Source organism: Oncorhynchus nerka, linkage group LG9a (genome assembly GCF_034236695.1).
Source record: "Oncorhynchus nerka isolate Pitt River linkage group LG9a, Oner_Uvic_2.0, whole genome shotgun sequence".
Lineage (NCBI taxonomy): Eukaryota > Metazoa > Chordata > Actinopteri > Salmoniformes > Salmonidae > Oncorhynchus > Oncorhynchus nerka.
In genome coordinates, this window is record NC_088404.1 from 46,657,904 (window position 1) to 46,679,674 (window position 21,771).

General features: G+C 41.3%; 1 protein-coding gene across 1 annotated transcript in view; it reads left to right on the forward strand.

The window, feature by feature from the left end:
- Positions 1-6,831: 6,831 nt before the first annotated feature.
- Positions 6,832-21,771, forward strand: part of shisal1b (shisa like 1b) — a 65,266-nt gene continuing 50,326 nt past the window's right edge. Inside the window, exon 1 of the mRNA XM_029668356.2 lies at positions 6,832-7,645. The gene's annotated coding sequence lies outside the window, so the exon portion shown is untranslated. The remainder of the gene's footprint in view (positions 7,646-21,771) is intronic.

The following is a 21,771-nucleotide window of genomic DNA, read 5'->3' on the forward strand; positions in this document are numbered from 1 at the left end:
CAGTGCTATGAATATGTGCAAGTACTATACTGTGAATGTACTATCATATCAGCACTGTATAGACACATTACAGTACTGTAATCCAGTATATTGTGCCTCACCATATTGACTGCTCTAGGTCTATGCCACATAGTGTCTTGTTGTCTGTTTTAGAGTCTTGTACCTGGATGCCACTGCAATTCAGCACATTTATGTTTACATTGATGGGGCTGGCTTCAACCTAGCCAAAAGAAGGGGACGGGGACGGAACATTATTGGCGATTGTGAATGTCCCTGGACAGCATGGAGGGAATATCACCATGTGCGCAGCCGTTAGCCAGCAAGGCGTCCTCCATCCCCATGCAACCTTGGTCCCTACAACACCACCCTTCTCATCACTTTCCTGGACACACTACATGGCATCCTCATTCCAGCCGAGCAGACCAGCCCAGGTATGTTGTCATCTGGGGCGACGTGAGTTTCTACCGGGCTGCAAAAGTACGCAACTGGTTCATCGACCACCCACAACTTATTCTATACCTCCCACCATATTCCCCATTCCTAAACCCAATTGAAGAGTTTTTTTCGGCATGTCGACGGAAGGTGTATGATCACCATCCCCTCACACGCATGCCTCTATTCCAGGCAATGGAGGATGCATGTGGTGAAGTTGATGTGGGGGCTTTCGGTGGCTGGATCCGTCACTCCAGAAGATTCTTTCCCCGCTGTTTAGCCAGGGAGAACATGTCTTGTGATGTAGATGAGGTGCTGTTTAGCCAGGGAGAACATGGCTTGTGATGTAGATGAGGTGCTGTTTAGCCAGGGAGAACATGGCTTGTGATGTAGATGAGGTGCTGTTTAGCCAGGGAGAACATGGCTTGTGATGTAGATGAGGTGCTGTTTAGCCAGGGAGAACATTGCTTGTGATGTAGATGAGGTGCTGTGGCCAGACCAAAATAGGAGGCAGGATGCAGCCTAATGTCTTTCATTTTGCATGCGTTTTTGTGTTTTGAAAGTTTGAGCCACTTTCATTTTTTATTTTTGTACAGAAAACCCTTTATCTTACTGAATGTTTTTCCTGGTTTTCTCCTGTTGGGTATGGAAAGTGTTACATACAAAACACAACTTTACAAAAAACAACTTTGCATTTTGGAAATAAATGACAATGTTTTTGCTACTGTATTGCATGTGTGTGTTTATTTATGTATATTTGAGTAGGTATACATTACTGTAACAATATTTTACAACCTGCTACAGTGTAACACGGAAAATGAAAAAAGCATAAACCTACTGATGGGATATTCATAGTAGTGTTTTGTGCTGAGCACATCAGTGTGTTGGTTGGTAGACAGATCTATTCATATAATGTGTGTGTCATTTTGATACAAAAAAAACATTTTGGAAAGGGAACAGTTTTTAAACAGATTTGTAGAGTTGCGTTTTGGGAAAATGGGCCAAGGATTCAGCAAACATGTGTAAAACTGTAACAGCTGATTAATTGTGTATGTTCCTTTCTATCTCCTTTTAGATCAACTATAGTCCACACAAACGAAGTCTCATTTCAAGACAAAAGTCATGTCAACAACTGTCTGTCATTCTCTGCCCTGTATCATCTCCATTACCTGAATCTATAAAGACTCTTAAACTGAACTGCATATCTGCCTCCGCCACGGTAGATGGGCATCACCTTAACCCCCACCTAAACCTCAATCAGTTTCAATCATATAACTCAATAACATTGTGTGACAGGTTATGAACCAAGCCTGGAAGTTCCTTTGGTTGTGTATATAGGCCGTACGGCATCGTTTCTGTTTATTTCAGTGAGCAACCATTTTGTGACCATGCTGCCTTTGACGTAATGTTTGGGATGTGGTCGATTGTTCTCAATGCTATGCGTGGAGTTTGACCATCATTGACTTTATTCACGTGTGACAATATATACGATGTTCATTATTTAAAGCCACTGCATAAATGTCCTCCTGTTGTCACTTGGTTTGTTAGAGGCTTTGCTGGTTTGAGATCCAGGCAGTTATTGGCAGCGCCCTCCAAGAAGGTGACTGTCTTTTAAGTAAACTAATTTGTATTCTTTTTAAATGTAAATGCAGTGGTAACCATTTATTTTCTACCATCAGAAGAACAGCATTGTTAGTCACTGTTTTAGTCATCTTTTGAACAGCTGAATCTGAGAAAGTGCTGTTGCATTTCAGAAAGCTATCAAGTGGAAGTAACAGATCTAAGAAGTAATTTTGATGTACTCTTGTTAGTGTTTATTTTTCTGTCAAACAAGCAAATCTAGTCCTCTAAGCTTTAATGTTTCCCTTTAATGGGCCTAAAAACCTGTCTAATGTTTAGAATATGCAGTGTTTGGTTTTAGCCAGACAATGGGACACATCTATTTCAAAAAGTAGACTCAGGTTTTCCAATGAAGCACCTGGATGATCATCAAGACTCTTGGAAGAATGTCCTAAGTACAGATGAGTCAAAAGTATAACGTTTTGGACAACATGGGTCCCAATATGCGTGGTGAAAACAACACTGCATTCCACAGTAAGAATCTTATAACAACAGTCAAGTATGGTTGTGTTATGGTTTGGGGATCCTTTGCTGCCTCAAGACATGGAAGACTTGCCTTAATAATAGAAGGAATCATGAATTCTGCTCTGTATCAGAGAATTCTACAGGAGAATGTCAGGCCATCTGTCTGGAAGCTGAAGCTGGAGCGCAGCTTGGTCATGCACCAAGATGATCGAAAACACATATTCAAGTCTAGAAAATGTCTAGAAAGCAACAAATCTGAAGTTTTGGAATGGCCTAGTCAAAGTCCAGACCTAATCTCAATTGAGATGTTGTGGCAGGACTTGAAACGAGCAGTTCTGCATGGAAGAGTGGGCCAGAATTCCTCCACAGTGGTGTGAGAGACTGATCAACAACTACAGGAAGCAATGGTTGGAGTCGTTTCATCTAAAAGTGGCACAACCAGTTATTGAGTGTAAGGGGACAAATACTATTTCACACAGGGGCAAGTGGATGAAATAAATAAGTATGTCGTTGTGGTGTTATTTGTTCACTCAGGTTCTCTTTATCTAATATTAGGTTTTGATTGAAGATAGGGCTGTGGTGTCACGTTCGTTTGTAGAGACGGACCAAGGCGCAATGTGATATGGTTTCCACATAATTTATTATAAAGTGAAAAGTTAGCAAAACAAACTAACAATAGAACAACGAGCTGTGACTAAAGAGGTGCTATGTGCACTAACTCAAAACAATATCCCATAAAACACAGGTGGAAAAAGGCCTAAATATGATTCCCAATTAGAGACTATGATTACCAGCTGCCTCTAATTGGGAATCATACCAATCACCAACATAGAAAACAAAACTAGAACCCCACATAGAAAATATAAACTAGACTAACCCCCCAGTCACGCCCTGACCTACCTTACCATAGAAAATAAAGGCTCTCTATGGTCAGGACGTGACATGTGGTTGTCATGAAATTTTATCAATCGGTGATTGTCAAGCAAATAACTGCCGGTCTCATGGGAATTGACACATTTAGCATCTCCTGCCTTCCAAACATAGCCTACAAGCCACTGATGCAGACCTTTGTAACGTCCACATTTTTAAACAGTCTAATAAATCCATGTAATATAGCCTACACCATCACAATAAATCCATTATTTATTTTATACAGGTCTAAAGAAGCATGATATGAAGAAAATGTAGTCTATTTACACAGAATAGCATACTCTGAGTTGTCCTTACGTTAGGCCCTGATCTTGCTATGGCTGTGGGCTACACTAGTATATTTAGCAGACAAGATTTGCTTAGAATTCCATGGGCATTATTTTATATCATCCCTTCTCCCGGCTGCATGCCAAAGCGCCTCAATCACATGGCGCTCAGTCACATGATTGAGTCTTTCTCACAGGCTGCAAGTGAAGACCACCACATCCGGGACGCAACTGCACATGTCTTTATCCAATTCCAAGGCGCATTTTGAAGATGTTCAAAGAACTGTCCACATTTGCTTTTCATCAGCCAACAAGATGAGTAGGCCTAACAAACAGCAAAAGCACTATATCTACTATCCCACATAGTACAAAAACGTACCTATTCTATCCTGTGTGTCAAGCCCTGACCGTAGATTGCTTTGTATGTTTCTATTTTTAGTTTGGTCAGGGTGTGATGTGGGTGGGTATTCTATTTTGTATGTCTAGGTGTTGTGTTTCTATGTTTAGGTCTGGTATGGTTCCCAATCAGAGGCAGCTGGTTATCGTTGTCTCTGATTGAGAACCATACTTAGGCAGCCTGTTTTCCCACTATGGGTGTGGGTAGTTGTTTTCTGTCTTTGTGTTTCTGCACCAGACAGAACTGTTTCGTTTGTTTCCGTTTTTGTTCTAGTGTTCAGTTTCTTTATTAAATTTACCATGAGCACGTACCACGCTGCACCTTGGTCCTCTTCACCTTCTTCCACCTACGAATATCGTTACACTGTGCGAGAAATAACATTCTAAACATAGCCTGGGACAGTTGTGGGATGCGATAGATCCCAAATAAATACAACCACTAGCATAAAAAAATGTCTATTTTCTTAAGCAATGAGCTTGACTCAACAGATGAGAACGTTTAGCTTCAAATGTTGAGAAAGCATAAGGCTATTTCTTCACATTGTAAGCACAACAATGCACACATGGCAGTAGGCTATAAGGTGTGCAACTATGATTTGAAAAAGTCACACAAAAAAAGCATGCCTGTTTGCCTTAAACTGGGCTTGTTGTTATCCAAACCTTATCAACACACATAGGCCTATGGGTCAGGCTACATGAGGTGTGCAACTACTAAAAGTAGCAAAAAAAGGCATTGTTTCTTGCCTCACGCTGAGCATCATTCACAAGTGATATGCTAATATTGTCACCCATCAAACTGTTCTTAATTTAATCTTGTCTTTACATATGCTAAATAATAGATGTGTGAAATTAGTTTTGATGTAGAATGGACCATTATCATGCACCTGTCTCGAAACAGGGGCAGAAAAAAATCATCACACATGTCATCTATGCAGTTAAATAGCGAAGGGACGACGCTTTTCCTGTGGTTCATTTTCATGCCATTGAGGTAGGCTATATTTCTATTTTAAAGAGATGTGCTTAATATTAGGAAAGATGAGAAATAAATGTAGTAGGCCTCACCTATAGAAAGCTGATGGGATCCTCCTCTGTTTAATAGAAGCCATCACTCTGTTTTCTCACGCAATTGCATCGCCTATAGAAAGTGTTTGATTAGATTTTCGATTACATTTGCATTGATGTCAGAGTGACTAGAGAGACAATACAGTGCGGGTACAATACAGTACAGTCCTTATTAAAAATATGCAAAAGTAGAGAAAATTAAAAAGGAGGCAAATACTTTTTCACAGAAATGTATCACGTAGCACCAGACTGTGTTTCTGCACTCTTTGTTGCTGGAGGTTTCTGACTGTGTAGTTGTATCTCACTCTTAGGCGGCACAAATACTTCCCAGCAATGACAATTGCCACTCTACATAGGACAAGCACTGGAACAATAAGGGTGAAAAGACCGGTTATGACCAATGAGAAATACTTTCTCTCTCATGGCTGAGTAACAATACACCAGCAACAATATACTAAAACTTTTTCTCAAAAAATCCCCAGTATTTCCCCACCAGTATTTCCTGTTGGCTGGACAGCATACTGCACAATATAGTAGCCTCCATTCCCTGAATCAGCTACAGGGCTCCCTATAGGCAGCTCTGGTCTGGTCTTGCCTCTCACCTGTCTCTGACTGACACTTATTACTTATTTGTAAACCTCTGATGCACATTTTCAGGTTTGTTAGAGCGTCAACAGCAGCCAAGACAGGACAATACCCATGATCCTCGCTGGCTCCATGGGAGCGTTTCATCTCTCAGTCAGCGTGCTGGTGCCGCCCACACACCAAACCGTTATGCACACATCAAGACGACAGCAACGCCAAATGTTCCCCTCTTTCCTTTTTTCTATTTGAACAGGTCCCCTTTCACTTTATCTTCAGGTGCTGTGTTTGTGGCAAAGGGGGAATTATGACAGTTAATCAACATACTGTATATTTACAAGCATGACTGTTGGGTGCCATCTAAAGCACATTCCACTAATATGATTGGCAGGGGGCTTTCTGTGCATTCTATAACATGGTGCTGAGCTTTACAGTATTTTATTTTTTATTTGATTTAACTTTCTTTAACTAGGCAAGTCAGTGAAGAACAAATTGTAATTCACAATGACGGCTTACCCCAGACAAACCCGGAAGACCCTGGACCGAACGGGCGGATGGGATACAGCCTGGACAGTAGTAACTCTCCTGGGGAGAGAAGCACTTAACGCCCCTATACTGTTACAGAGCACATGCGTCACATCATGAATCACAGACCTGTAGGAGAAATGACAGAGTGCTATTTACACTGACCCTGTCCTTTGCCTAGTTACTCACACAGCAAGGTCCTTTCAAGTTGAGGACTGCAGAGATCCATCACTTTCTTTTGTGTTTTATGTGTGCTTGTGTACATGTGTGTGCATGCGTGTGTGTGTGCGCATGTACTTACACGCGTGTGATAGCACGTTTGCATGATTCAATTCTCAGATCCCAATAAATACTCACATTTAAATACTATATTTCCATGTGCATGTCCATGTCCATGCAATGACCCCTGGACAGACAGTGAGGGTGGTGATAGGGGCGGAGATTAGATTATAACTCTCTGGGATGCAAATTAACTGAGGGAGGATGGAGGAGAAGGAGGAGTAGAGAGAGATGTTAAGGAGAAAGAGAAGGAGAAGGTCATATTCACACAAAGGGATCTTCAGCAAAGTTACTGAGCAGAAGTCTTTCCCCCGGAGAGCAGGAAGAGCAGAGAATCCCTTGTTCGTGTAACAGCAGCTGATCCTGTGGCTTCTGCTCTACTCTAGTGCATGTAACAGCAGCTGATCCTGTGGCTTCTGCTCTACTCTAGTGCACACTCTAGTGCATACACACTAGCTACCCTCCTCTCTCACTCCCTCACTCGCTTCAACTCTCTGGCTCTCTCCTTCTCTCTCTCACTCCCTCACTCGCTTCAACTCTCTGGCTCTCTCCTTCTCTCCCTCATTCCCTCACTCGCTTCAACTCTCTGGCTCTCTCCTCTCTCTCACTCCCTCACTCGCTTCAACTCTCTGGCTCTCTCCTCTCTCTCTCTCACTCCCTCACTCGCTTCAACTCTCTGGCTCTCTCCTCTCTCTCTCTCACTCCTTCACTCGCTTCAACTCTCTGGCTCTCTCCTCTCTCTCTCTCACTCCCTCACTCGCTTCAACTCTCTGGCTCTCTCCTCTCTCTCTCTCACTCCCTCACTCACTTCAACTCTCTAGCTCTCTCCTTCTCTCTCTCACTCACACTCTCGCTGAGCTCTAACCGCTTGGATACAGTGCAGAGGACTTGGGGAGAGTGCTCTTTTCTTCTTCTGCGTTTCCTTCCCTTCTCTCTCCCTCGAGAGCTATTGATTTAGATCAATTCATTGGGATGAGGATGCGTTTGTGTTAAGCTGCAACAAAGGAAGAGTGCACAAGAAGCAACAGGGGAGTAATTGACTGCACGGAGAAACAGGAGACCCCCCCTCCTTTACAGGCTCAACAAGGGTGAGTAGAGAACGCTGGTCTTAATCACTAGGAGTTCCCTCTTTCTTTCTCTCTTTTTGCTCTGTATGGACTTGTTTTTGTGGACCTTAGCAAGGCATTTGAAAGTTTATATTTACATCCTTACATTGTCCTTTTCATCGTCCTGCAGGAGGACACAGACAGAGGCGTAACTTGCATGGCTTTGTTCGATACAGCTATGAAGCCAAACAATACACTGGTTTCACATCATTCAGGGATGCCTGCCTATTTTGTTGGGAGGAGTGAAGTTTCACTCTGGGTTGGGTACACGGTGTGCTCTCTGTTTCTCTCTCGTTCTCTGACATCCAGGTGGAGTGTTTTCTCTTCCATGGCAGCAGAGTAAGCTCAGTGTAAGAGACGCGAGGGCGGCTAGCTAGCTCTGTGTCTCTTAGCTCCCCCTTTAAATGTGAGGCAATTAAGGCCGATTGGCAGTGGCTGTTGGTAGGTAACTTGGAAACAGGCGCGTGGGGGAGCTTGGAGGCACATGAGAGGATTTAGAGAGGAGAGGGAGAATCCATTTGTACATCACATAAAGCCGTCTTCTCACTGACTAATGATTAGAATTCACACTCGTGTGTGGCGAAAGGACTTAAAATGCTTATGGGCTTCCGTTGCCAATTTTTGTTGGAGTTATTAAAAGTGTCCAGAGGCATCTTGTGTGGGTCTGCGTGTGTATGCATGTGTGCCAGCGTCTGCATATGTGGGTGACACTGTGTCGCTTTAGAGTGTTTTAAGGTAATGAGTCCATTAGAGCTAATGCACATCAACACACAGTGCTGAGCCTTCACTTCGAATGACTGCAAAGTAGGAAAGGATTCAGGCAGGGCACTGAGAGCATGTAGCATATTCTCTCTCACAACAATGCATTTGAGGAATGCATTTTATGCATGCTTGCAGAGTGGCTTTACACTGCAGCTCGCCTGTGGGTCCTTCTCTGGGAACACTGTTCTCTGACATATGGAAAGGGAGTCAATTAACAGGTCTATGTTATTATGAATGTACTCATTTCATTTTAACAAGGGAGAGGATATACAGGATCACACACACTCAAGTTGGAACACGGGACAGTATTTCTTAGTGTGAACACATGGTAGAGGTGCAACAGCACAGTCATTCTAGACTCCTAGTGTACATAGTTTATTCTCTCTTATTGTCAGCACACCTTTCCCACCATGTGTGCGTACATACATATGTTTTGGACTGCTAATGGCAGTCATCTCCATGTGACTAAACCAATTCTGACCATTAGCCATTATCTCCACAACTAAGGTACCGTATGTGACCTTGTCACTGTGTCAGACACACACTGTTCTGTTCTGCAGGGCCCTGTAAGAGGACAGCCTGAGGACATTATCTGAGGGGGTATTCAGCCCAGAGGAGGCTGGTGGGACGAGCTATAGGAGGACGGGCTCGTTGTAATGGCTGGAATGGAATGAATGGAATCATCATCAGTTCCTCTTGTCATGTTTATCATTGCATACTTAACGGCAGTCAAGACGTTTCCGGCAGTCATTCATACGTCAACGGAGTGCGCAGCTGAACATTGTACGCTGGAAAACACACGGTGTGTTATTTTTTTATTATTAAAACAAAACCGCTAATCATTAAATACAAATACCGAATAGTGAATTCCGTGGAGCGGTTAGCTTTTAACAGCTTGGACCGCTATTTCTTGTCCCGGAATCCCGCTTAACAGAAAGGTTGAAGCCTGCTTGACTGAGACGCTAAGCTGCTAGGCATCAAGCTAACGATGTTGGTACTAGATGAGTTTTGCAATGGAGCCCTCTTTGTCTGGAGAAATAAATGAACGGTTCCAGCACTGTAGAAGCTGTATCTACTACGCTTTGTTCAGGGACAAACTGGATCACTCGGAGTTCCAATGCGGCAATTGTTTACTTGCCGAGGATTATAGGCTAGAGGTGGCTTCCTTGATCATGCAGGTCGCCAGCCTACTTAAGAAACTGGGGAAAATGCAGAGTGTAATTATTGCCTGGACGGCGTTCGTTCTTGTTGGATGCATCTCCGCCTTGTCATTTGTCGTTATCCGACTGGCCGGTGTTGCCCGGAGCTCCCCCATCTGATAGCGTAAACAAAGGAACACAGCGGCCTCCCATGAAGCAGTCTACACTGGATACAAACAACAAATAGTTTCGCCGCCCTGGAGCCTGATCTGTCTGCACCTTTGTCGCGGAGGGTGCCTGTGTCTGCAGTGCCTACTACTACGATTTCTAAGTCAACATCGTCCCTGCTCTGGATCAAGCGGGGCTTTTCCATCTGTCAGAGGCCTTCACCAGGTGCCGGGAGCAATGGGCTCAAGTTATCCTGCCTCTCACCCATCCATAAAGGGTTCTCCAAATCCTATGAAGCATGAGAGTGGGCGGATTTCCTTGACATTCTCACCAGCCGTGATTTTGGGCAGCTCCATGGTAAGAAATGTGACCGTTCCTGGAGAAAAACAATGTCCTACCCCGGAGCTTGAGTAAATTATATTACAAAGCTGCTCCCAAATGTACTATGACAGGACATGGAAATTGATTCTATCATTGTCCATGTGGGTTTTAATATTGTTATGAAGGGCAGCTCTGAACAGTTGAAACTGGATTTTAAAGAGCTGATTGACTCTCTGCTAGACACTAACAAAAGACCCATCATATCTCGCCCTGTGCCCTCTCTGAATCGTGGCATTGAACGCTTTAGCAGGATTTTTTCTCTTTACAACTGGCTTGATTGTTGCAGCTCAATGGGTGTAACTTTTGTTGATCATTTCGATACTTTTTGGAAACAAAACACACTTCATAAGGAGGATGGGATCCACTCAAATCATTTGGGTTCCTGGATCCTTTCACAGCATTATAAGGCTGCGTTGAGAAATTGGCTTATCAATGACTCAAGCCCAGCTCAGCTAATCCCTTCTATTGTGACGCAGTGTTGGCATAATGCTTCAACAAATGTACATTACACCAGAGGCGATGGTAGACACAATGTAAATAACCTAATTTATGTCCCTCTAACTGTCCTGAATGCCTCTGCTGATCCTACAACTATTATGCAGTAATCATGTGCCTTTGAACCAGATGTATACTGTCCACTGTGTGCAGCTCACCCTGCACTAACATAAATAACATGAGCATGTCTACTTCTGCTAAGCTTCCCAGTAAAGCAATACAAATAAGTAAGCATCTCAGTAGAAAAGTGCTCAAAATAGCCCACATTAATATATGAAACAACGGTCATGAAATCAATAATTTGCTAGTAACAGATGACATTCATATTCTCTCTCTGAAACTCACTTAGGTAATACATTTTATGATACAGTGGTAGCAATACAAGGTTATAACATTTACAGAAAAGATAGAAATGCCAATGGTGGAGGTGTTGCTGTTTATATTCAGAACCACATTCCTGTAAAGATTAGTGAGGATCTCATGTTAAATACTGTTGAAGTAATATGGCTACAGGTTCATTTCCCTCACCTAAAGCCCATTCTGGTGGGAAGCTGCTATAGACCACCAAGTTCTAACAGTCAGTATCTAGATAACATGTAAAATGCTTGATAATGTATGTGAAATCAACAAAGAGGTATATTTTCTGGGTGATTTAAATGCTGACTGGCTTTCATCAAGCTGCCCACTCAAGAAAAAGCTTCAAACTGTAAGTAGTGCTTGCAACCTGGTTCAGGTTATCAGTCAACCTACCAGGGTAGTTAAAACAGCACAGGAAAGAAATCATCACCTTGTACTGATCACACCTTTACTAACGCTGCAGAAATTAGCTTGAAAACAGTATCCAGATCCATCAGATATAGTGATCACAATATAGTAGCCATATCTAGGAAAAGCAAAGTTCCAAAGTCTGGTTCTAATATAGTGTATAAGAGGTCATATAATACGTTTTGTAGTGATTCCTATGTTGTTTATGTACAGTTGAAGTCAGAAGATTACATACAACTTAGCCAAATACATTTAAACTCAGTTTTTCACAATTCCTGACATTTAATCCTAGTAAAAATTCCCTGTCTTAAGTCAGTTAGGATCACCACTTTATTTTAAGAATGTGAAATGTCAGAATAACAGTAGAGAGAATTATTTATTTCAGCTTTTATTTCTTTCATCACATTTCCAGTGGGTCAGAAGTTTACATACACTCAATTAGTATTTGGTAGCATTGCCTTTAAATTGTTTAACTTGGGTAAAACGTTTCGGATAGCCTTCCACATGCTTCCCACAATAAGTTTGGTGAATTTTGGCCCATTCCTCCTGACAGAACTGGTATAACTGAAAAGGTTTGTAGGCCTCCTTGCTCGCACACGCTTTTTCACTTCTGCCCACAAGTGTTTGTATGGGCTTTGTGATGGCCACTCCAATACCTTGACTTTGTTGTCCTTAAGCCATTTTACCACAACTTTGGAAGTACAGTGCCTTGCGAAAGTATTCGGCCCCCTTGAACTTTGCGACCTTTTGCCACATTTCAGGCTTCAAACATAAAGATATAAAACTGTATTTTTTTGTGAAGAATCAATAACAAGTGGGACACAATCATGAAGTGGAACGACATTTATTGGATATTTCAAACTTTTTTAACAAATCAAAAACTGAAAAATTGGGCGTACAAAATTATTCAGCCCCCTTAAGTTAATACTTTGTAGCGCCACCTTTTGCTGCGATTACAGCTGTAAGTCGCTTGGGGTATGTCTCTATCAGTTTTGCACATCGAGAGACTGAATTTTTTCCCATTCCTCCTTGCAAAACAGCTCGAGCTCAGTGAGGTTGGATGGAGAGCATTTGTGAACAGCAGTTTTCAGATCTTTCCACAGATTCTCGATTGGATTCAGGTCTGGACTTTGACTTGACCATTCTAACACCTGGATATGTTTTTTTTTTTTAAATCTACCATTCCATTGTAGATTTTGCTTTATGTTTTGGATCATTGTCTTGTTGAAAGACAAATCTCCGTCCCAGTCTCAGGTCTTTTGCAGACTCCATCAGGTTTTCTTCCAGAATGGTCCTGTATTTGGCTCCATCCATCTTCCCATCAATTTTAACCATCTTCCCTGTCCCTGCTGAAGAAAAGCAGGCCCAAACCATGATAATGCCACCACCATGTTTGACAGTGGGGATGGTGTGTTCAGGGTGATGAGCTGTGTTGCTTTTACGCCAAACATAACGTTTTGCATTGTTGCCAAAAAGTTCAATTTTGGTTTCATCTGACCAGAGCACCTTCTTCCACATGTTTGGTGTGTCTCCCAGGTGGCTTGTGACAAACTTTAAACGACACTTTTTATGGATATCTTTAAGAAATGGCTTTCTTCTTGCCACTCTTCCATAAAGGCCAGATTTGTGCAATATACGACTGATTGTTGTCCTATGGACAGAGTCTCCCACCTCAGCTGTAGATCTCTGCAGTTCATCCAGAGTGATCATGGGCCTCTTGGCTGCATCTCTGATCAGTCTTCTCCTTGTATGAGCTGAAAGTTTAGAGGGACGGCCAGGTCTTGGTAGATTTGCAGTGGTCTGATACTCCTTCCATTTCAATATTATCGCTTGCACAGTGCTCCTTGGGATGTTTAAAGCTTGGGAAATCTTTTTGTATCCAAATCCGACTTTAAACTTCTTCACAACAGTATCTCGGACCTGCCTGGTGTGTTCCTTGTTCTTCATGATGCTCTCTGCGCTTTTAACGGACCTCTGAGACTATCACAGTGCAGGTGCATTTATACGGAGACTTGATTACACACAGGTGGATTGTATTTATCATCATTAGTCATTTAGGTCAACATTGAATCATTCAGAGATCCTCACTGAACTTCTAGAGAGAGTTTGCTGCACTGAAAGTAAAGGGGCTGAATAATTTTGCACGCCCAATTTTTCAGTTTTTGATTTGTTAAAAAAGTTTGAAATATCCAATAAATGTCGTTCCACTTCATGATTGTGTCCCACTTGTTGTTGATTCTTCACAAAAAAATACAGTTTTATATCTTTATGTTTGAAGCCTGAAATGTGGCAAAAGGTCGCAAAGTTCAAGGGGGCCGAATACTTTCGCAAGGCACTGTATGCTTGGGGTTATTGTCCATTTGGAAGACCCATTTGCAACCAAGCTTTAACTTCCTGACTGATTGAGATGTTGCTTCAATATATCCACATTTTCCTACCTCATGTTGCCATCTATTTGTGAAGTGCACCAGTCCCTCCAGCAGTAATGCACCCCCACAACATGATGCTGCCACCCCCATACTTCACGGTTGGGATAGTGTTCTTCGGCATTTCTCCAAAATGCAAAATGATCTTTGTCCCCATGTGCAATCGCAAACTGTAGTCTGGCTTTTTCATGGCGGTTTTGGAGCTGTGGCTTCTTCTTTGCTGAGCGGCCTTTCAGGTAATGTCGATATAGGACTCATTTTACTGTGGATATAGATACTTTTGTACCTGTTTACTCCAGCATCTTCACATGGGAATTTGCTGTTGTTCTGGGATTGATTTGCACTTTTCACACCAAAGTACCTTCCTCTCTAGGAGACAGAACACATCTCCTTCCTGAGCAGTATGATGGCTACGTGGTCCCATGGTGTTTATACTTGCGTACTATTGTTTGTACAGTCGAACGTGGTACCTTCAGGCATTTGGAAATTGCTCCCAATCATGAACCAGACTTGTGGAGGTCTACAATTTTTTTCCTGAGGTCATGGCTGATTTCTTTTGAAATTCCCATGATGTCAAGCAAAGAGGCACTGAGTTTGAAGGCAGGTATTGAAATACATCCACAGGTACACCTCCAATTGACTCAAATTATGTCAATTAGCCTATCAGAAGCTTCAAATTTTCAAATTTTCCTCAAGCTCATTACCGTAACGCAACGTTAACTATTCATGAAAATCGCAAATGAAATGAAATCAATATGATAGCTCTTAAACTTCGCCTTTTGTTAACAACACTGTCATCTCAGATTTTCAAAATATGCTTCTCAACCATAGCAAAACAAGCATTTGTGTAACAGTATTGATAGCTAGCGTAGCATTTAGCGTAGCATTTAGCGTTAGCATTCAGCAGGCAACATTTTCACAAAAAACAGAAAAGCATTCAAAAAAAATAATTGACCTTTGAAGAACTTCGGATGTTTTCAATGAGGAGACTCTCAGTTAGATAGCAAATGTTCAGTTTTTCCTGAAAGATTATTTGTTTAGGACAAATCGCTCCGTTTTCTGCGTCACGTTTAGCTACGAAAAAAACCTGTATCCAGGACTGTGTAAATCTATCCGCAAGCTCATTAGCATAACACAACGTTAACTATTCATGAAAATCGCAAATGAAATGAAATCAATATGCTAGCTCTCAAGCTTAGCCTTTTGTTAACAACACTGTCATCTCAGATTTTCTAAAATATGCTTCTCAACAATAGCAAAACAAGCATTTGTGTAACAGTATTGATAGCTATTGATAGCTAGCGTAGCATTTAGCATTAGCATTCAGCAGGCAACATTTTCACAAAAAACAGAAAAGCATTCAAAAAAATAATTTACCTTTGAAGAACTTCGGATGTTTTCAATGAGGAGACTCTCAGTTAGATAGCAAATGTTCAGTTTTTCCTGAAAGATTATTTGTTTAGGACAAATCGCTCCGTTTTCTGCAGTCACGTTTAGCTAAACATGAAAAAATCCTGTATCCAGGACTGTGTAAATCTATCCTGCAGCTGAAGCTCATTAGCATAACACAACGTTAACTATTCATGAAAATCGCAAATGAAATGAAATCAATATGCTAGCTCTCAAGCTTAGCCTTTTGTTAACAACACTGTCATCTCAGATTTTCTAAAATATGCTTCTCAACAATAGCAAAACAAGCATTTGTGTAACAGTATTGATAGCTATTGATAGCTAGCGCAGTAAAATTTGCATTTAGCATTAGCATTCAGCAGGCAACATTTTCACAAAAACAGAAAAGCATTCAAATAAAAGAATTTACCTTTGAAGAACTGTAGTAGGCCCCGGGGCATGTTTTCAATGAGGAGACTTCTCAGTTAGATAGCAAATGTTCAGTTTGTCCAAAAATATTCTTTGTATAGATGAGAAATCGCAAAGTCAAATGGACGTTTGGTACATCACGTTTGGCTACCAAAAAACCTAACAAATATCAGTCATAAAAAAGCAATATTTTCTTATGGCTCTGTCAAACTTTTTTCCAAATTAACTCCATAATATCGACTGAAACATGGCAAATCAGTTGTTTAGAATCAAATCCTCAAGGTGTTTTTCACATATCTCTTCGATGATATATCATTCGTGGAAGTGTGCTTTCCCCTCTGAATCCCATGGGAAAATGCCTGCAGCTGAAGATTACGCACCAATTTAGACAAAAAAATAAAGTGCAAAAATCTATTAATCAAAAACAACACTTTGTTTAAGGAAAGGACACCGGGCGGACACCTGGTAAATGTTGAGTGGAGGTGTTCAGCAGTCTCTTGTTCACACAGGTATGGCCAATCTTCCAATGATATGAATACAAACACGTCACAATGCTGCAGACATCTTGGGGTCAAAACTCCATTTGGAGGTTTGGTGGTGAGCTTTCCACGACAGAAAGGGTTAGGCTCATTCTGGTCAGCATTGACAGCCATATAATCAGGAGACAATGGAAAACAGAGCCTCAAAAATTCTGCTCATTTCCCACAGAGTGTTTGGTTTTAAATTTCATCTTGGTTTCCCGCCTGCTGCAAGTTTAGCATCAGTTCTGTCACACAGAAAAGCACTTCACAGATAATATCTTTGCAGTTTTGGAAACGACAAATCAGAGTGTTTTGAAGCACCTTTCCAAAGCTGTCAATTATATCACATAGTCGAGCATCTTTTTGTGACAAAATATTGCGCTCAAAACGCAATCCAGAACATACTATGGGAGGCGCACAGTACCATGACTACATGGAACTCTATTCCACATCAAGTAACTGATGCAAGCAGTAAAATTTGATTTAAAAAACAGATAAAAATACACCTTATGGAACAGCGGGACAGTGAAGAAACACAAACATAGCCACAGACACATGCATACACACACACACACACACACACACACACACACACACACAATGGTGTTTCTGCTCAGACTCACATTTAAAAGAGTTGCATCTGCACTATACAATCACATGTACACAAGGATTTTGTATCTCTTCTGCAGATAAAACTGTGGTGGCCTTGTGATTTGTAGTAGGCCTGTCGAGGGGCCTCACCTCTGCCTGTTGTGAATGTATTGTAATGTTTTAAAATTGTATAAACTTCCTTAATTCATTTTGCTGTACCCCAGGAAGATTAGCCCAAAAGGTTCTTCCAGGCACCTTTACTTCTGTTAGGTTCTGATTTTCAGAGTAAAAACTCAACGGACGCTATGAAAGCTCAACCAAATATATTCTTCCCAGAGGATCAATACAGCTGCATTGGACAAAGATGTAGACCCTCTAACCCTAAGCACTCAATATAACTAGACAAGTCAGTTAATAACAAATTCGTATTGTGCCGCTAGAGGTGAAATTCTTGGACCGGCGCAAGACGGACGAAAGCGAAAGCATTTGCCAAGAATGTTCTCATTAATCAAGAGTCTTGTTCGTTATCTGCCTTGTTCAGGGGCAGAACGACAGATTTTTAACTTGTCAGCTCAGGGATTCGATCTAGCAACGTTTCGGCTACTGGCCCAACTCTTTAACCCTTCCCCAAGTTTAGGAGGTAGTACCCAGATTCCAGCACTTCTAAGAGTGCATGTTGTTGGTTTTAAGTCGTTCCCTGTCTTTTCTTAGCGAATTATCTCGATGGTTTCTTTATAGATGTCGTGCTATCTGTGTTTATGTTGTGGTAAACCTGTGGTGTTGATAACCTGTTTGTGTTGCTAACCTATCTGTGTTGATAACCTGTCTGTGTTGATATAGCCCTATTAAATTGTCATATCGGAAGCTTTTCAGAGAGTTCGTTTTTGGTCACCCTTTAGCGTAAATGTCATTCCTGTTCATCGTTTTAAGTTTGTACACTGCAATATTTAATATTCACTTTGCTGATTACATACTTGAATAAAGTGGTAACTATTTAAACTTTGGGATTTGCATAGGCTCTTGAAGGGGTTTATACACCTTTGTTAGCCTCATTGAAGGTACAAAACTGTCAGTGTTCAACCTAATAAAACAATAAAACAGAACAGAACAGGAATAACATTTAATCTAGCCAAAAAATATCTATCTTAAAGCCACACCCCCTACTAAGCCACACATCCACTCCAGGTTTCCTCCAGGAACCTGTTGCTACATTAAACCATTAAACCTCCAAGAACCCCTCAACTAACCAAAGGTGCAAATTTGAACCATTGACTAGGAACTCCAGGGTTCCTCAAGTCACCACTAATTCTAGGAATGCACAACGGCTTTAAATGGTTAGTACATGCAGATGTCTGTTTCCAAACTCATTGAACTCATCATGGTCCTTAATATACTGAATATTCATCAGCCTTATCTAGTTATAAAGTTATCTATTTCTGCATTGAGTTCATATGGAGTTCCCCATCTCTGGGCTGAGTCTCTCTCTCTTTCACTCTGACTGACAGAGGCAGGCAGACAGCCTCAGTTTCATACAGTCAGCAGCCGGTTGGTTCCTTGATAAGACTCTGGCTTTGCTTTTGATGCTCCCCCTTATCCAATTCCACTCAACAGATTAATATCTCTAGCAGGAGCCTAACAGGAGTTCATGTGGAATATACTCTCATCTCATCTGATCGCTCATCAGCTGTATTGTATGTATCTGCTGGGGTTGAGGCCCCACAGGGCCCCATATACAAAAGCTGTAATCATTAGACGGCAGAGGCACTATGCCAGCTGTTACACTGTCAAATGTAATGTCTGATAGGACTACATGAAGCTTTATGCCCCCTGTTTACTGCACAACTGTTTCTGCTCAATGGATAAAACAAAGCACATTGGAAGCTGTTCTCTGTTGTTGTTTACTCCCAATAAAACAACACTTCTTTCAATATACCGAATTTTCAAAAGTGTTGTTTTGTTTGTACTCACCCTTTACAACAATGTCATTCCAGCAGTATTCACATTAACATTATTATTGGATGGTGTTTTTTGGGATAAGTCAACCGACAGAAGGGCATTCTCTCTCTAGTGTTGTGTATCTAAACCTGAATTTAAAATCAGGAATAAAAAAATAAAGAACATGATGTTGAAATTCAGAGACATTTTCACCCACTGGCTGTTTTGAATACGAATGTGCTGTGTGCTTGTGTGCTGTCACTCTGTGTATAGAAGTGCATCTTTGGGTCAGCATAAATGTGGGGAAACATCACATCAATTTGAAATGCTATATATACTACCTGGCTATGGAAGTATTGACCTATTGATAAACAATATTTCCATTACAATAATGGCTGTACTTTGCTAGATGGCACATAAAAACTGTGCTAATATTAGTACTATTGAAGCCTCTGCATAATAACACTATCAGACCGAGAGAGCAATTAGTCTGTGATTGGCATTGAATCAGCATGCCACTGATCATGCTCCTACCATTGGAAAAATGTCTTGATCCAAACTACACATACAGTGGGGCAAAAAAGTATTTAGTCAGCCACCAATTGTGCAAGTTCTCCCACTTAAAAAGACGAGAGATGCCTGTCATTTTCATCATAGGCACACTTCAACTATGACAGACAAAATTAGAAAAAAAATCCAGAAAATCACATTGTAGGATTTTTAATGAATTTATTTGCAAATTATGATGGAAAATAAGTATTCCACATCAAGTAACTCAGGCGAGCAGTAAAATCGGATAACCCCCCCCCCCCCAGATAAAACACTTCATAGCACAACGTAGACTGTGAAGAGCCAAACACATTGACACACACACACATTGGAATATTGTTCTATTGTAGATTTTAAATTGTACATTCCTAGTGTATCACCAAAGATTTATGTTTAAAAAAAGAAATCCAATGATAAAGCCTTGCGTTCCAATTTTTTGTGTTTGTTTCGCTCTGTTGACGGTAGGTGCACTTGATTCAGCAGCCCGAGTGCCAGGAAGGCAACGTGTTCCCATTTTCAACCATTTCATGTGTCTGAAGGCAGAACTCCTGGTCTCACTCAAGATGTCATAAGAAAAATGCAACCCCGTCCCCTTGTACTGTAAAATAAATGGAGCACCCTCCCCCTCGTAGAATTATCTCAACATAATGTTTACGACCACATATAACAATAACAACTGTAGCGACCCTGTGTTTATAAACATGGATATTGACTTGGCCACTTTTGTGGCACAGTCGATGCCACGCAGGGCTATGAGCCAGAAGGTTGAGGGTTCACCAACCACCACAGACGAGCTCAGTCTCCCTGCCTGTTTCATTACACTACAATCAGAGCTGGCTGCAGACAATGATCAGCTAGAGGGAAATTACATTTTCAACATTATGATGCCATATTTATAATTATATAAAATATATGCAACAAATGTTCCACCAACAGGTTTCTGTGTCTATGCACCACACAACCAATAGACAAAGCATGCCGACTTCGAGCACTTCAATATCATGGTTTGGGTTTTCAACACCACAATAAATAGTCTATGTCAATCTCAATAAAAAGAAAATACACCCCTCTCTACGTTGTAGGCTTACCCAGTATCAAAGACTTGGCTTGACAATCTCCGGATGTTATTCAACTTTTTTGTGTTTTGTAACAGATGTCTCTTTCCAGTCATCAATTGGCCGCTGCACAGTTTGGATTGATCAATCGATTTTATTTGTCAGTAAAAAATAAATAAATACAGGATATACACAAAAACATTTTAAGTGACCGGGGCTGCACAATAGAGTTGGGTACTTGTTTCCATTGTGGTCCCTTTTTTCTAAAATAATAAATACATACAATTACACAGATACAGACACATCATAGATACAGAGAGATAAAAAGAAATGCTCAACCTCCAGATGAGTATGAGGGGAGCGTTTAAGTACAATTCTTACAAGCCTGTTTGGCTAAGGGCTTATTCTTTAGATGTTTGGGGTTGCTGGTGAACCGTGATGTGCAGGCATAATCAAAGTGAACTTTGAAAGTTTCTTCAAGTGCAGTCGCAAAAACCATCAAGCGCTATGATGAAACTGGCTCTCTTGAGGACCGCCACAGGAAAGGAAGACCCAGGTCACCTCTGCTGCAGAGGATAAATTCATTAGAGTTACCAGCCTCAGAAATTGCAGCCCAAATAAATGCTTCACAGAGTTCAAGTAACAGACACATGTCAACATCAACTGTTCAGAGGAGACTGCGTGAATCAGACCTTCATGGTCGAATTGCTGAAAAGAGACCACTACTAAAGGACACCAATAAGAAGAAAATACTTGCTTGGGCCAAGAAACACGAGCAATGGACATTAGACCGATGAAAATCTGTCTTTGGTCTGCTGAGTCCAAATTTGAGAATTTGGGTTCCGACTGACCTTTGTGAGATGCAGAGTAGGTGAACAGATGATCTCAGCATGTGTGGTTCCCACTTTGAAGCATGGCAGATGAAGTGTGATGGTGTGGGGGTGCTATGCTGGTGACACTGTCAGTGATTAATTTAGAATTTAGGGCACGCTTAACCAGCATGGCTACCAAAGCATTCTGCAGCGATACGCCATCCCATCTGGGTTGGGATTATCATTTGTTTTTCAACAGGACAATGACCCAACACACTTCCAGATTGTGTAAAGGCTATCTGACCAAGAAGGATTGTGATGGAGTGCTGCAGCAGATGACCTGGCCTCCACAATCACCTGCCCTCAACCCAATTGAGATGGTTTGAGATGAGTTGGACCGCAAAGTAAAGGAAAAACAGCCAACAAATGCACAGCCTATGTGGGAACTCCTTCAAGACTGTTGGAAAGGCATTCCAGGTGAAGCTGGTTGAGAGAATGCCAAGTTTAGTTTAGTTTATTAATTCGACCATTAAAAAACAACAAGCACACATAAAACTTAAAAGCCATACATGCACATGAATAAAATCATAACACACAATAAAGTCTGGGACTTATTTCCATTGTGGTCCTCTTCAAGAGTGTGCAAAACTGTCATCAAGGCAAAGGGTGGCTTTGATTTGTTTCACACTTT